The sequence below is a fragment of the Hibiscus syriacus genome, unplaced genomic scaffold (genome assembly GCF_006381635.1).
Source record: "Hibiscus syriacus cultivar Baekdansim isolate YM2019G1 unplaced genomic scaffold, ASM638163v2 tig00111057_pilon, whole genome shotgun sequence".
Taxonomy (NCBI): Eukaryota; Viridiplantae; Streptophyta; class Magnoliopsida; order Malvales; family Malvaceae; genus Hibiscus; species Hibiscus syriacus.
In genome coordinates, this window is record NW_024062965.1 from 794,075 (window position 1) to 807,327 (window position 13,253).

At 35.3% G+C, this 13,253-nt stretch overlaps 1 long non-coding RNA gene and 2 pseudogenes across 1 annotated transcript; 2 read left to right on the forward strand and 1 right to left on the reverse strand.

Moving 5' to 3' along the window:
* Window positions 1–599: 599 nt before the first annotated feature.
* LOC120151408 lies at window positions 600–3,675 on the forward strand (annotated as a pseudogene).
* LOC120151409 lies at window positions 2,809–4,824 on the reverse strand (annotated as a pseudogene).
* LOC120151410 lies at window positions 4,183–4,962 on the forward strand. The gene is made up of 2 exons (XR_005518611.1): window positions 4,183–4,321; window positions 4,443–4,962. It is a non-coding gene; the product is annotated as an uncharacterized LOC120151410 (long non-coding RNA).
* Window positions 4,963–13,253: the final 8,291 nt, after the last annotated feature.

Genomic DNA, 13,253 nt, shown 5'->3' on the forward strand with positions numbered 1-13,253 from the left:
CAAAAGTAAGTTCACTGGTAGAGGTAAAAGGTTAAAAGGCGAGCACTTGCTCTTACAAATCAAAGTATCTCAAAAGAAGCGAGAGAAGAGTCAAACCCAAAGTTGATATATATGGCGGTCCGAAAGGGCAAAATTATATCCATGTCAAAAACAGATGGTGATATCAGCACAACAATTAAAATACAATATTGAAAGTTTCTTTAACTACATACTGATATTAGAGATAATAATCAAAACAAAATGTTGCTTGAAAATTCCAGTCCCACTTTCCCTCTTCATCAACTTCTTTTAGAGCAATGTTCGCAACCGGAGAGGAGGTATATAACTGTAGATCCGCCGGTGGTCCTAACCCATAATACAATCGTCAACGAATTTGAAATTTTATAGTGGACAGGACCGCACTCAATATTCTCTCAATCCATCTTTATCTTGAACTATATATATATATATATATAGTATTTAGGTTTGAAACGAATTGAAAACCAATTTTAAGATATATATATATATATATATTGAATAATTGAATATAAGATTAATAAAAGCGATTCATCATTGATGTTTTATCGTGTTGAATATAGGATTAATACAACAAGTGCCTTCAGGAAACATGGCTGGATTTGGTTCGCCCGTCAACTGATCAGATTGGTCATCTATTTCGTGTTCTTAGCCAGATCACAAAATCGCAAACGAACTCTCAAATGAAAAAAAAAAGAAAAAGAAAACAGGAATGCTTTCAGTTAAGAAAATGTTTTCCTCCACAATTATTCGATGATGTTTTCCAAATTTATCTCATCATCAACAGATTCTGATCTCAAATAAGCTCACAATTTCCATGGCAACAGCAGCAGCAGCACTTAAACTATCTACTTACTTATATCTCCAACCACAGTGCCAACGCTTCCAAACCGAATTAAAACCCACCAAAGTTCAATTCTTTAATTCATATAGAAACCCTCTCCTTCCCCTTCGCAAACTCCATCGTCACAGCTTCAAATGCTGTCTTCCTTCTTCTTCTTCCTCCACGAACTCCATCACTCCCACTCAGTACTTCTCCTTCCTAGACGAACCCTTTAGGGGAAGCCGTGTTTTAACAAACGAAGAGCTCGAAAAGCTCATAGCTTTGGAGTATTTCGTCTATATTCAGCAGTTGGAATCTGGGTCGTTGTGGGTTCGGGTCATGAGGACTGAAGAAATGGATTTGACCGTCGGGTTGTTGGCTTTGTCATTCGCCGAGTCAATGTTCATGTCTTTGCAGTACGAGGCTTTGTTGAGATTCTTCGTGAAACAATATTTGATGGAGAGGAGAGCTTCCATGCCACATGCTGTCACTCTAGTTGGTTCTATAGAGAGGAAGGTGGGAAGAGAGGAGAGAAACTGGCTGGAACAGTGGAGGTTTGCTTTGACAAAGGGGTGCTAATGCTTCTCCTCCTACACCTACAGTCCCAGAATTCTCCATATATTTGTAACATGACTGTCACAAAGGAGCTTAGAAGGTAAAAAGAAAGGGTTTTTTTTTTAATTTTTTTTATTGTACTTTTGTATTAGTTTTCTCTGTTCCTTATTTGGTGGATATTAGTGGAAGAGAATAATGACATGATGTTGGATTTGTGATGTTAATGTGTTCAATAAGTTACAGGTTGAGTTTTTTTTTTTCCATTTGGATAATGGTGCTACACACTCGTATGGTGAAAGGTTATTGTTAAGTTAACCACTAAGTGAAAATAAAAATGTGGTATTTGTAATGTTGAAGCCATTTTAGGACTAAAAATTTACTCTTGTAGTCAACAAGCGCTCTCATTGCAGGTTGAATTTAGCAACAAAGGCCACTTTTTTTTATTATCTTATTCTTGGTGTTTTCATTTGAATCATTTAGGAGGGGCATTGGTTGGCATCTTCTCAAGGCAAGTGAGGAGCTAATATCTCGAATGACTTCTTCAAAAGAGGTGTTCTTGCATTGTAGAATGATCGATGAGGCTCCATTCAACATGTACATAAAAGCAGGATACAATGTTTTTCAGACGGACAGTATCTTTATCTTGCTGACATTACAGAGACGTAAGCATTTGATGTGCAAGAAACTCCCGGTTTCTAGCAGTTTCTTAGACTCGGACATGTTGGAATCCGGTGAGGAACTTCTCTCATAAATGTATAAGTTGAAATCATACTGTAATCATAACCGTTCGAGATAAGAGCTGTTCGAGTCACACATAAAACCCATGTTTTTTTACTGAAACTCTTACTCGCTCTTCTACTTTTGTTGCTCTTTGTCATAAACCTGTCATTTTTTTCTGCTTGTTCGAGGAGATGATTTTGTTCTTACATCTTTTCTGCTACTCTGTCTCTTTTCGTAGCCCTAATGGAGTTCAAAAAGCTTGCTAGGATCATCCATTTCGGTGGATGTGATACTAGGTATTCGATGGCTACTTAAAATATCTCATTGTGTTTAGTTTATGACTTATGTGCATGGTAGAGCACACTTGAAGGGTAAACTGCATCCAGCATATCCATTGCTTTTGTCACTTTTTCTCAAGTTATTGTCTTATGCAAACTTCTAATGTAATTCCTCTCTCTTGCTTTGTTAACATGTTTTTGAGCACGAACTTATGATCAGGGAAGGGATAAAATGAGATGTCTTTATATGTGCTTTCGTTATAGTTGGTGCAAACTAAATCAAAGATCACTACTTGTTATCATTTTTGTGTGTGCAAAATACTTGTTTAACTGTGTTTACAAAATGTACAGTACATAGAATTAGCTGCAATAAGCAAAATATTAACAAATAAACTGGTGATGATAACTAGAACAAATACGGGAATATATTATCTCTTCAACATGAATTCTACTAATATTTCTTTTGTTTCGACTCATAGATGACTCAAATACCTTGTTTCTTTGAGTCCTCTTATCAAATTTACCTGGTAATCTTGTTTGCTCTTAACTCATGGTGTCCTTATTGTTGATATGATACAGTTTTACTGCTGGTTAGAAAATTGCATTTCTCAATCCATCCTAAAAGGCATGCCCTAGGCCTTTTGCATTTGCACAGAAAATCAGTTGCAGTTCTTTCACACATTCTGGCATTGAGGGTCGCTCTCTGCTCTCAACACGGATACAGCGCGATGCTAGGTTTGCAAACATTGCTATAGATTCGATGGTGTATGAACTTCGAGCCATTTCTGGGTCAATCACCTTACGTAATTTCTTCCTATCATTCAGTATGTGCTTAACCTGTAACACATAGACCACAACCGCCAACTTATTTGTTGCAAGTCCTTGAAACCTTAGAGCCATAACCTCTTTGAATTATAAGCTGTTACCTGGGCTACAAGGTTTCGGTCACTTGCTCCCTGGTTTAAGTCTACAGCCCTGCGTCCCGTCAAAAGCTCTAGAAGAACACTCCAAATGCATAAACATCACTCTGTAAAGTTAATTTCCTGTCTGTCATAAGAGAAGACAAATGAAAAACCGAGATCATGCTTGCTGTTGCTAACCTAATTTTGTTGAACAAAATCTAACATCTAGTATTTTTTCTGATGGAAGTTAAAGAATGAGATATTTGTTGTATAAGAGTTTGCTTTCCTAGTATTTTAGACTTATCTGTACTTTTTGTTAGGAATTAGAAGAGAAATGTAGGGAATAAGTTTGTGACATGAAGATGCATACTGATGTATACTCAGGATCGAAATATCCAAATGTGCCAAGAACTCTTCCAGTCACATCAATCTCTTGACCCTCTGGCATCAGTTTGGCTAGTCCAAAGTCTGATATCTGCAAAAAGAGTAGTAAATCGAGTTTTAGTGATGAATATGCTTTATAATGTCAATTCTGGCTGAAAAGTTTGTAAGTTTCTTACCTTTGCTTCGAAGTTGTCGTTTAGTAGGACATTTGTGGACTTGAAATCTCTGTGAACTATAGGAATTCCAACTGCAGAATTAGAATGGAGATAAGCAAGTCCCATAGATGCACCGATTGCCACTTTGAGCCTTGAAGGCCAATCCAGTTTCTTTTCACAAATACCTATTTTAGCAGTTTAAGATTTGATAGATGTTAGATGAATGAGTGACTGGGTTGGGAACAGACTTGAGTAGAAGCCTACCATTTAAGTGATCTTGCAGGTTCCCTTTTTGCATGTATTCGTAGACTAGAAACCGGTGCTTCCCGTCTGCACAATAACCTATCAACGAAACCAGGTTCGGATGGTCAAGTCTGCTCAAGATATCAACTTCAACACGGAATTCACGTTCTCCTTCAGCTACTTTGTATGGTGGCAGCTCCATTTTCTTGATTGCAACAACCTTCAGAATACAGAAAGAGAACATTTGTATGTTTTCTTTACACTTTGGTTCATTACCGCCTATGGAAGCATAACTTATGCATGGAACAAACAAAGCTATTGCCACACAAACATTAGGAAAAATGATAAATACCTCCCCTGATCGTAGAGTGCCCTTGTAGACTCGGTCAAACCCTCCTTTCCCGAGCAGATTCTTGTCGCTGAAAGAATGCGTTGCCTCCTGCATCTCCTTAAGGGTGAAAATTGACGAACCTTGTCGACGTTTTGTTTGCTGGGGCATTTGACCCTCAATTCCCCAGTACTCTGCAGGTTTGTAAGTCCCTGAAAGTAGGAATGTAGGATGTTGAACTTTAAAAAAAAAAAAACACTGCCAAAGGATGAACAGGTTATCATGTGAAGGAAAATAACATACAAGGGTCGGTATGATCCCGGGTGTTGCATCTCCGGCGTTTTCTCCATGCTGAGACGAAGCGGAGAGGCATCGTATCCCCTTCCTCGGATGGAATCTCCTGTGCTTGATGAATGAATTGACAGATTAATGCTTGAACAATATGAAGAGAAATGATTCTCAGGATGTGCCTGAAAAGAGGTATAGACCATATTTTACAACAAACATATATCAGATGGAGAGTTGGTACCTGAAGGAAAAGAAAAGGCAGGTGAAAGGGAAAAAGGAGTTGGTTTTGAAATTGAAGCTACTATTGCTATTACTATCTCTTTCTCCATGCAGTTTTCTTTTGCCTTTATTTGGGTTTTGAAAGGAGATTTTGAGGGTAGCCGTTGAGAGGATGCTTTCATTGATTTATTTTAGTGGCATTCCCCATGATTATTTTCTTCCAAACTAAAATCTCTCACTATCAATTTTACAAATTCAGACACATTACTGCTGTTATGAAAATGACAACCTAAGGGATTGGTCCTTTTATTTCATTTTTACAGCAATGTGGGGGCCTAAGATACCACCAATTCTTCCTTTCAGGTATGCATTTGATAGCGTCATTATATCATGTTAAACTGAGTTCTTACATCTTACAAATATGTGAAAATTTTCAAATTAATTGAATTTATAAATATCATTTATCATTCAGACTTTATTTATTTATTTCAATCTAAATTGAATAAATTTATTTGAGTTTATATTGAAATTCAAATATAAGTATTTGCAATAGCATGGTAATATGGAATCTCTAAAAAATATAGATATATATTTTTATATGGATAAATAAGTTTATAATATTATTTATCAAACTAAATGTTATATAAAATTTTATAATATAATCATAATGTTATTTTTTTTGTAGTTGACGGAATTAAAGAATTTGTAAAAAGTTGTAGCCATAAAACTAAATTGAATAAAACGTAAAAATTAAAGATAAAATCGAAGAAATATATATTATCCAAAAGAGGGATTGAAGTTACACATGCATTCTATAATGAGTGAGGAGCATATGATTTAAATTTGATAAAAAGAAAGACTTAAAACAAAAGAAGAATCGGGGAAATAAGGGAATAACAGACTTCAACTAAAGACAAACAATCTCATTTTAATTTTTAGTTTTTTTTTATTATTCAAAATCTACAAATTTAAACTCGATCAAGTTTAAAACTTAAATTAAAAAATAAATTAAATATATTAATTTAAATTTTAAAAAATAAATTATTTTAAATCAAATGAAATTTTATAGACCCTATTTTCAATCTCGTGTAGTGTTATTCAAGATGCTTTTGTTTCTTTTACCGAAATAGAACAAATTGTCGTTTATGTTTCTCTGTTTGTTACTTTTGATTCTTTTATTAAAAGGAAATATTCAATTTAGGGACGTGTGCTTTTCCCCCCAAGTTAAATTGGAGAAGGAAAAGATAAGAAAGCATTAAATAGGAGTGAAGAAACGAAGGATGATGCCAAAACTTGAAGCAAGGTTTACGAAAACGTATGGGAAGATGACCATAATAGCATTTGCATTAACTTCTTTTGCATATTAGATTACGACATTTTACCTTAACCACCGATAGGCTGCTCATTATCATTCAATCATTTCGAGGAAAAGAAATCTGATCATGAAAATTTATCTTGCCGCTCATTAAAAATGTTTATGGAAATAAATAAATTATACTGATTTTTCTTATATAAAAATTTATTTTTAATTTTTGTTTGAAAGGATAAGAATTTTTGTATGTATTAATATAACACACATACAAAAACTTGACCACAATGAAAAAGTCCTCATTAAAAAATCTTCCTAAATTTAAGTGGAGAAAAAAGAATGCACCTAATCAATGTCAACACTACACAATTCCGAGAATGAAACTACACCTATAACAAGGGCGATACAAACATACACCAGTAGAGAAACCATAGCGAAGAAACGCCAAGGCTGCAGTTCCCCATCCAACTCAGATGAGAGCACACTGCAGAATCACGAAACCTGGGACCCTGATTTGATTCTACCAAATCCCAGCCCAAAACAGTCCTTGCAGAAACCTCCACAACAAGGCAACACAAAGACTACTTCATCTACACAATACTTCAGCAAGAAAGCACATGAGTAATCTTGCTCAAAAAAGGCAAAAACACAACATACATTCACACCATGAACCAAACAGTTGATAGCCCTCTGCAAAGGCACTAGAGCAACTAATGAAATCGGGAGAAACAAGATGATGGCCATTTGCACTTATACCATAAATTTATCCTTGTCATAGTCATACTAAATAACAGATCTTCGCAGTAGATTTTCTTACAAAAAATAACAACGTTTCTACTCAACCAAATAGACCAAATAAAACCGAAAAAGATAGATTTCATATCCATTTCGATTGCCTTACCCACGCTGATAAAAAGGCTCTAACATTTCAGGGGAAACAAAGGAGTGATTCCACCCGAGGCCCATCTTTGTTAGATTCTCCACGTCACCTCACAATGACAAAATAAAGTGATTAATCGTCTCCGGCTCCTTGTGACACAGAACAAAAAAAAAAAAAACATCCGATTTGATCACTCCCTATTTAGTTAATTCCACAAGCGATGGTACCCTTTGCAGGACAGCCTTCCAGGTACACGCCTCAACCTTTTGAGGGGCTAACTTAGCTCAAACAAGGTCCTAGAATTTGTTGGACTTAGCCCAACTATTTATAACTCGATTGCAATAGCTTCTTGGAGATTACAAACTGTTTAGAGACCCGAGCCAAATCACACTTCATGATAACCCCGCACAACCCTGCTAATCGTGCACATAAATTCATCCCGGATTTTGCACTTCCAATAGAACAAAACTCTCATAATATCAATGTTCCAAGTCCACGACATGTTAACCTTATAACCAAAATCGGAATCTTTCCAGTCTTTCAAACAACTACCCGAAAAATCCTTGGGAAGGACAACCTTAAATATGGAACATCGGTCCAAAAGTCTTCCAAAAAATTAATATGATTTCCATCACCAACGGAGAATCTAATATCCTTAATGAACATGTCATCATCAATGGTCATCGGATGTGATATATTCATCTACACCCATGACGCGTTTCTCAAGGGAATTAAGTATAGGGAGCAATGCATTCTAGACGTAACCGTACTTTGCTATTACTATCGTCATCCGCAGGCTATTTGGTTCTCGCCCGAATATCCAGATCCATTTATTGAGGAGGGATCTATTTCTCATATGCAAATCGAAAAAGCCCAAGCCTCCCTAATTCTTTGGTCTACATTTTGTAACAACTCAAATTATGGGTTAGTAATTTCGGGTTTACCTGAGAGGTATGTGGATCACATAGAGTCCGTAATTAGAGTCGTTGGGCTGAGGGAGGGCTAAATTGGATGAGAATTAAGCCCAATTAGCCTAAAAAAGAGATTTTTGCATAATGGAAAAATGGGAATGACATAAAACGTAATTATCTCATTTTGAAAAGATGAGAAGCCTTTTTATCTTCCTTCATCTTCTTTTCTTCATTTCATCCTTTCCCATTTCCTTTTCCTCCTTTTTTTCTCCAAGTGTCATAGCTAAAGGTAAGTTCCTTGAGCTCTTTTATGCCCACTTTAAGATTTAAATTTGTCCATAATACATGTAGCAACCTTGTTTTTTAAGATTCAAACTTGTATCTCATGTTTTGCTAGAAAAAGTGGGGGTTTATTATCCAAGCCTCGGAGGAGAGTGATAGCTAGCAAAAGGAACTTTATTTCGGGATTTTAATAGCAATATAATGTATTTTAATCCTTTGTAGTATTAAGGCTTTCATAATAGTGAAGATTTGTGTAGATTTGGGTATTTAAGTAATTTAGGGTTTATGCTTGATTTCATAATTAGATTACGCTTTTAGGGTAAATCATGTGTTTTTATGGTATTTTAAGACCATATGTAATTTCCTTAAGCTTTAGCACATGATTTGTAACCAAATTAAGACATTTAAGATGATGTTTGGGTGTTTTTTGAGCTTAAATAAGGTAGTTCTTGGTTTGAGTATTGACGTTGATAAACAATATCAATATTGTACGAGCTGGGATGAATTTTGGACAGTTTTAGCATGGAGTATCAATACTGAGGGAAAGACTATCGATACTACCCCTATGGTATCGATATTGGTATTAGTACTCGTATCAATACCAGTATTGACAACTGACGTTTCGGTGTCAAAATAAATTCCCTTTTCTTAATTAATAAATAAGGAAATACGTAGTATAGAGAAATAAGGGTCGAATCCTCAGGGACTTAGAAAATCACAAATTTATGTTTGAATGGTTTTTAACCATGTGAAAAATAGTAAAATGGGGGGGGGTTTGCAATATGAGATTTAAATAGTAAAAACGAGTAAATAAATTAAACCAATTAAAGTAAAAATAGGATGGTGAAGATTGTGAATAAATATGGTAAAAATTGCATCAAGCTTCGATTTGATTTAATTTCTTTTAGACCATCGAATAAGATTTTATCTTCGGGATTCACGTCGGTTACTTTGTCTACAAGAGCTATCCCCGTGACTCTATCTTGTATACCGAACACCCAATGCAATCTTTGATTCCGGCTTCGATAATTGATTCTAACGACATCAATTGTCGTAGATCAATTACCGTTTAAGTTCGTAGCGTCCGACTCGGATTGTTGCTTCTATAACCGTCAATTTCGATCTCAATTCCCTCTTGGAGAAACTATCTCGCCAAGTGTGTTCCCAGGAAGTCGAATTGCTTTCTATAATCCGAATATTCTTCCCACACATTTAATCGCAACAACCTCTTGACCAAAGTCAATCTTTAATTTTGAAAACTGTTTTGATTTTGAAAAATAAGCGCAGAGATTGAGAGAGATATTCCGAAGATATTAAGGGACCGTTTCAATTCTCCCGTTGGAATTGAATCATCGCGACAGCTCTCGGCTTTTGAAAAGTTTAGCTAAGCATGACAAAAGTCATACTTAGCATTTTGAAAACAAAGCTTGAAAATAAAAGAAAAAAGGGAAAAACTTGAAAAGTAAAAAGAGAAAACTTTAATAAAACTAGAGAGAAAAGAAGAATGTAATTTGAGTGATGAGTTTAGGCTTACCCCAAGTGGGTATTTATAACTTCTCAAAGCCTAAAGGATAAGCAAAGAAAATAATAAAATAATACAAAAGATAATTGTTTTTAAATTTAAATTCAAACTTAAACTAGTCTCCTAATGCAACTCTACTTGTCAATCTTCAAGAAGGCGTACGGATGAAGTCTTCTAGAAACCGTCGCTGACTAGATCTTCTAGAAACTGCCACATCAGACCGCGCCGTGCCCAGAGTCGTGCCCATATCTCCAGCCGTGACCAAATAATAAAAAAATGCATCGCCTGTTTTTGTCACAAATTCTGGAAAGCAAGGACCTGTACAAAAATAAGTATAACAAGACCAATTCAGCAACAATAATTTCACAAAATCGAAGAAATAACAAGAAAAGATTAACGATTTTGAACACTCATCAAATTCCCCCTCACTTATCTCATGCTTGTCCTCAAGTATGATTAATCAAACTAGTCAAAAATTTCATTTACCGTTCTTTGTCAAGTTTCACATTCAAAGAAGCAAGGTAGAGACCACAATAACTATTCAAGTCAAGAAATCAATCAATTGAACATCACCAATTGGAGCAAGTCAAGTGCAATTGTAATATCCATTCATTCATTAATCTCAATGCTCATAACTCAACACCTTATATGGATTCACTCAAATCACTCGATGTGTTTGGGGTAAAGAAACTCTCAATGTCAAAATTGACACGGTATTACCATAAGCCTGTAAGTAAATCAAATCTCCACTACTAATAAGAACAAAATGCATAAATCAAAGGGTCTTTTATTGGTTGTAACGGGGCTTAGGTAAAGGTGGGGAAAAGGCTAAAAAATATGGCTAAAAATTCAAGGCAATGAACTAACAAATAATAATCTCAACTCCATCAAAACATTAAGCACAACAAGATAAAAAGATGACATATCAAACAACAAATTTCTTGTCGAAATGCATTTTTTCTTTTTCACACTTTTGTTGTTTTGTTTTCCATTTTCTTCTTTCATCTCTTTTTTTTTCTCTCTCTCTTTTTCTTTCGAACAACTCTTTTTTTTTCTTTTTCGAACTGCTGTTTTTCTTCTTCTTTCTTTCATTCAACATTTTTTTTTCAATGGAGAATACAACGGTAAAATTATTCACTTGCCCTAAAAAAGGTAGAAAAGAGGGATAAAATAAAAAGGCTCGGGTTTATGAATATGGTGAAAACAAAGAAACGGGAATAGGCTCAAAAGTGGTTAGCTAAGGGGAAAATGCATAGGTAGGCTTTTTAGTGGGGAAACAAAATGGTTAATCCTAAGGTGTCCAAATCATATTTAAGCATCATGTTCATGTGTAATCTCGACAGTATTTTAACATGCAGGTTCTAGAATACCAATGCCAAATTCGACACACTCAATCCAATAAAATGAGAGCGAAAATGATATGCTCGTTAAGGCTCAAATCTCACCAAATTGTTTCATACATTGAGCTAATCACATTTCAACCAACAAAGTCATGGAATATCACAAAAACACCAACTTATCACAATTCATGCTATTCACTATCAAGAACATCCTAACTTAAATAATCATGTATTCCCAAACAAGCATATCATTCCAAAAATTTTCAACAAGATAGACAATCAATGAAATTTTCGACAAATCCAACCAACACATACTAGCATAGAAACATAAAGATAATCAAAGGGAAATTCAATCCTACACTCTACTCCCCCTACTTAAAGAGTTTTTCCTCAAAACGAAAATTAAAGTGCAAGAGAAAAAATTAGAGTACTCCCCGGATTTCATGTCGGTTTTACGTGCGCACCGTCGTGGAGTAGAGAGGAGCGAGTGGCGTGGAAACTCGTTAGCAAAGGTGTAGGGGTTTAGTGATGTCGTCGGCGGTGAGGAGAAGAAGGGGTGACGGTTTAGCATTTTATTTGGGGATGGTTATCGAGTTGATGGAGTTTGATTTCTGTCGTGGGTGTCTGAATTGGAAGTAAATGGGGTTTTTGTTTTGTGTGTGGATAAATGGGAGTTTAAAAATTAAAAGGTGATAGAGATAGGGATGGTGGGGTCTATGGTAAAAGGAAATTGAAAGAGAAGAGACAATTGGGGAATGGTGGGCGGCAGAAAGATAACAAAAAGGAGAAAGAATTTTTCATATGGGTTTTGCTAACATGCGTTGACCTTCAAAGGGTTGTGCTAACGTGCGTCGTTTAATGAAACGGTGCGCACGGGTCTTTCCTTGTTCCACTATTCTGTTTTTTTTACCACTGCTCATGGGGTTCTGAAATTAGCATTATTCGACTGAAATTTCTGTAATTCTTCGTCGTTTAAGTTTGAATAAAATTATTCGGTTCCTGTAAAAATAAAAATTAAATTAAACATGCTTGAATGAATAAAAATAAAATGAAACGAAAAGTAAAGATAAAAATAAAAATATAACGGAATTGAAAACAATGGGTTGCCTCCCATGAAGCACTTTTGTTTAACGTCGTTAGCTCGACGACCTGATTCATACTACAGGTTTCGTGACAGACACTTCCACTTCATTCGCTTTTTCCAACTAAGAAATTCTTTATGAGAAATTCGAAAATTCTCATAAAGATTTCTTCAGATTTTTCCCAAATTTAAATTCTTGTCGAAAAGAATGTCCGTCACAACATTTTTTTATACCAAAAATTGATTTCTTCAAACGATTCCTCTATGGTTTCGACATAATTTTTAGTGCCTACAAAAGGGAAGGTGAATATTTAGTGTTTAAAGGAGTTAAGATCAAATTCGAATCAATAAATGAAATATTTTTCAACTCCCTTATGTCGTCTTTTTTATCATCCGATTTCTTGCATAAATAATCAACAAAGTTAGATTCATCATCAACAGGTTTAATAATGCCAACAAAATTAATAATATGCACGTTATCCGGATATCTCATTGCTTTATAAACATCAAACTTTATGATCTCACCGTCAAACTCTATTGTAAGAATACCTCTTCAAATGTCAATTTTTGTATTTGCCGTGCTTAGAAAGGGACGACCGAGGAGGATTTCAGAACCAATGTTGCTACGATCATTTTCCATATCAATTACTTAAAAATCAGCAGGAAAAATTAAGTTTTCTACCTCTACTAGAACATTTTCTATGAATCATTCAGGATAAATAATTGATTTGTCGGCTAGCTGAAGTGTAACTCTTGTCTTCTTCAAAGGCTTGGTGGAAATTAAATTATAGACGGATAGAGGCATTACATTGATAGAAGCACCTAGATCGCACATAGCTCGCTTGATTTTAATCTCACCAATTTTACAAGGTATTGAAAACATACATTGGTCTTTATACTTCGGTGGAAGCGGTCGTTGGAAAACTGCTGAGACGTTCGCACCTAAATCCACTTTCTCGACCCCGGTAAGCTTCCTTTTAGTCGTACAGAGATCCTTCAAAAACAGACAATACCTTGG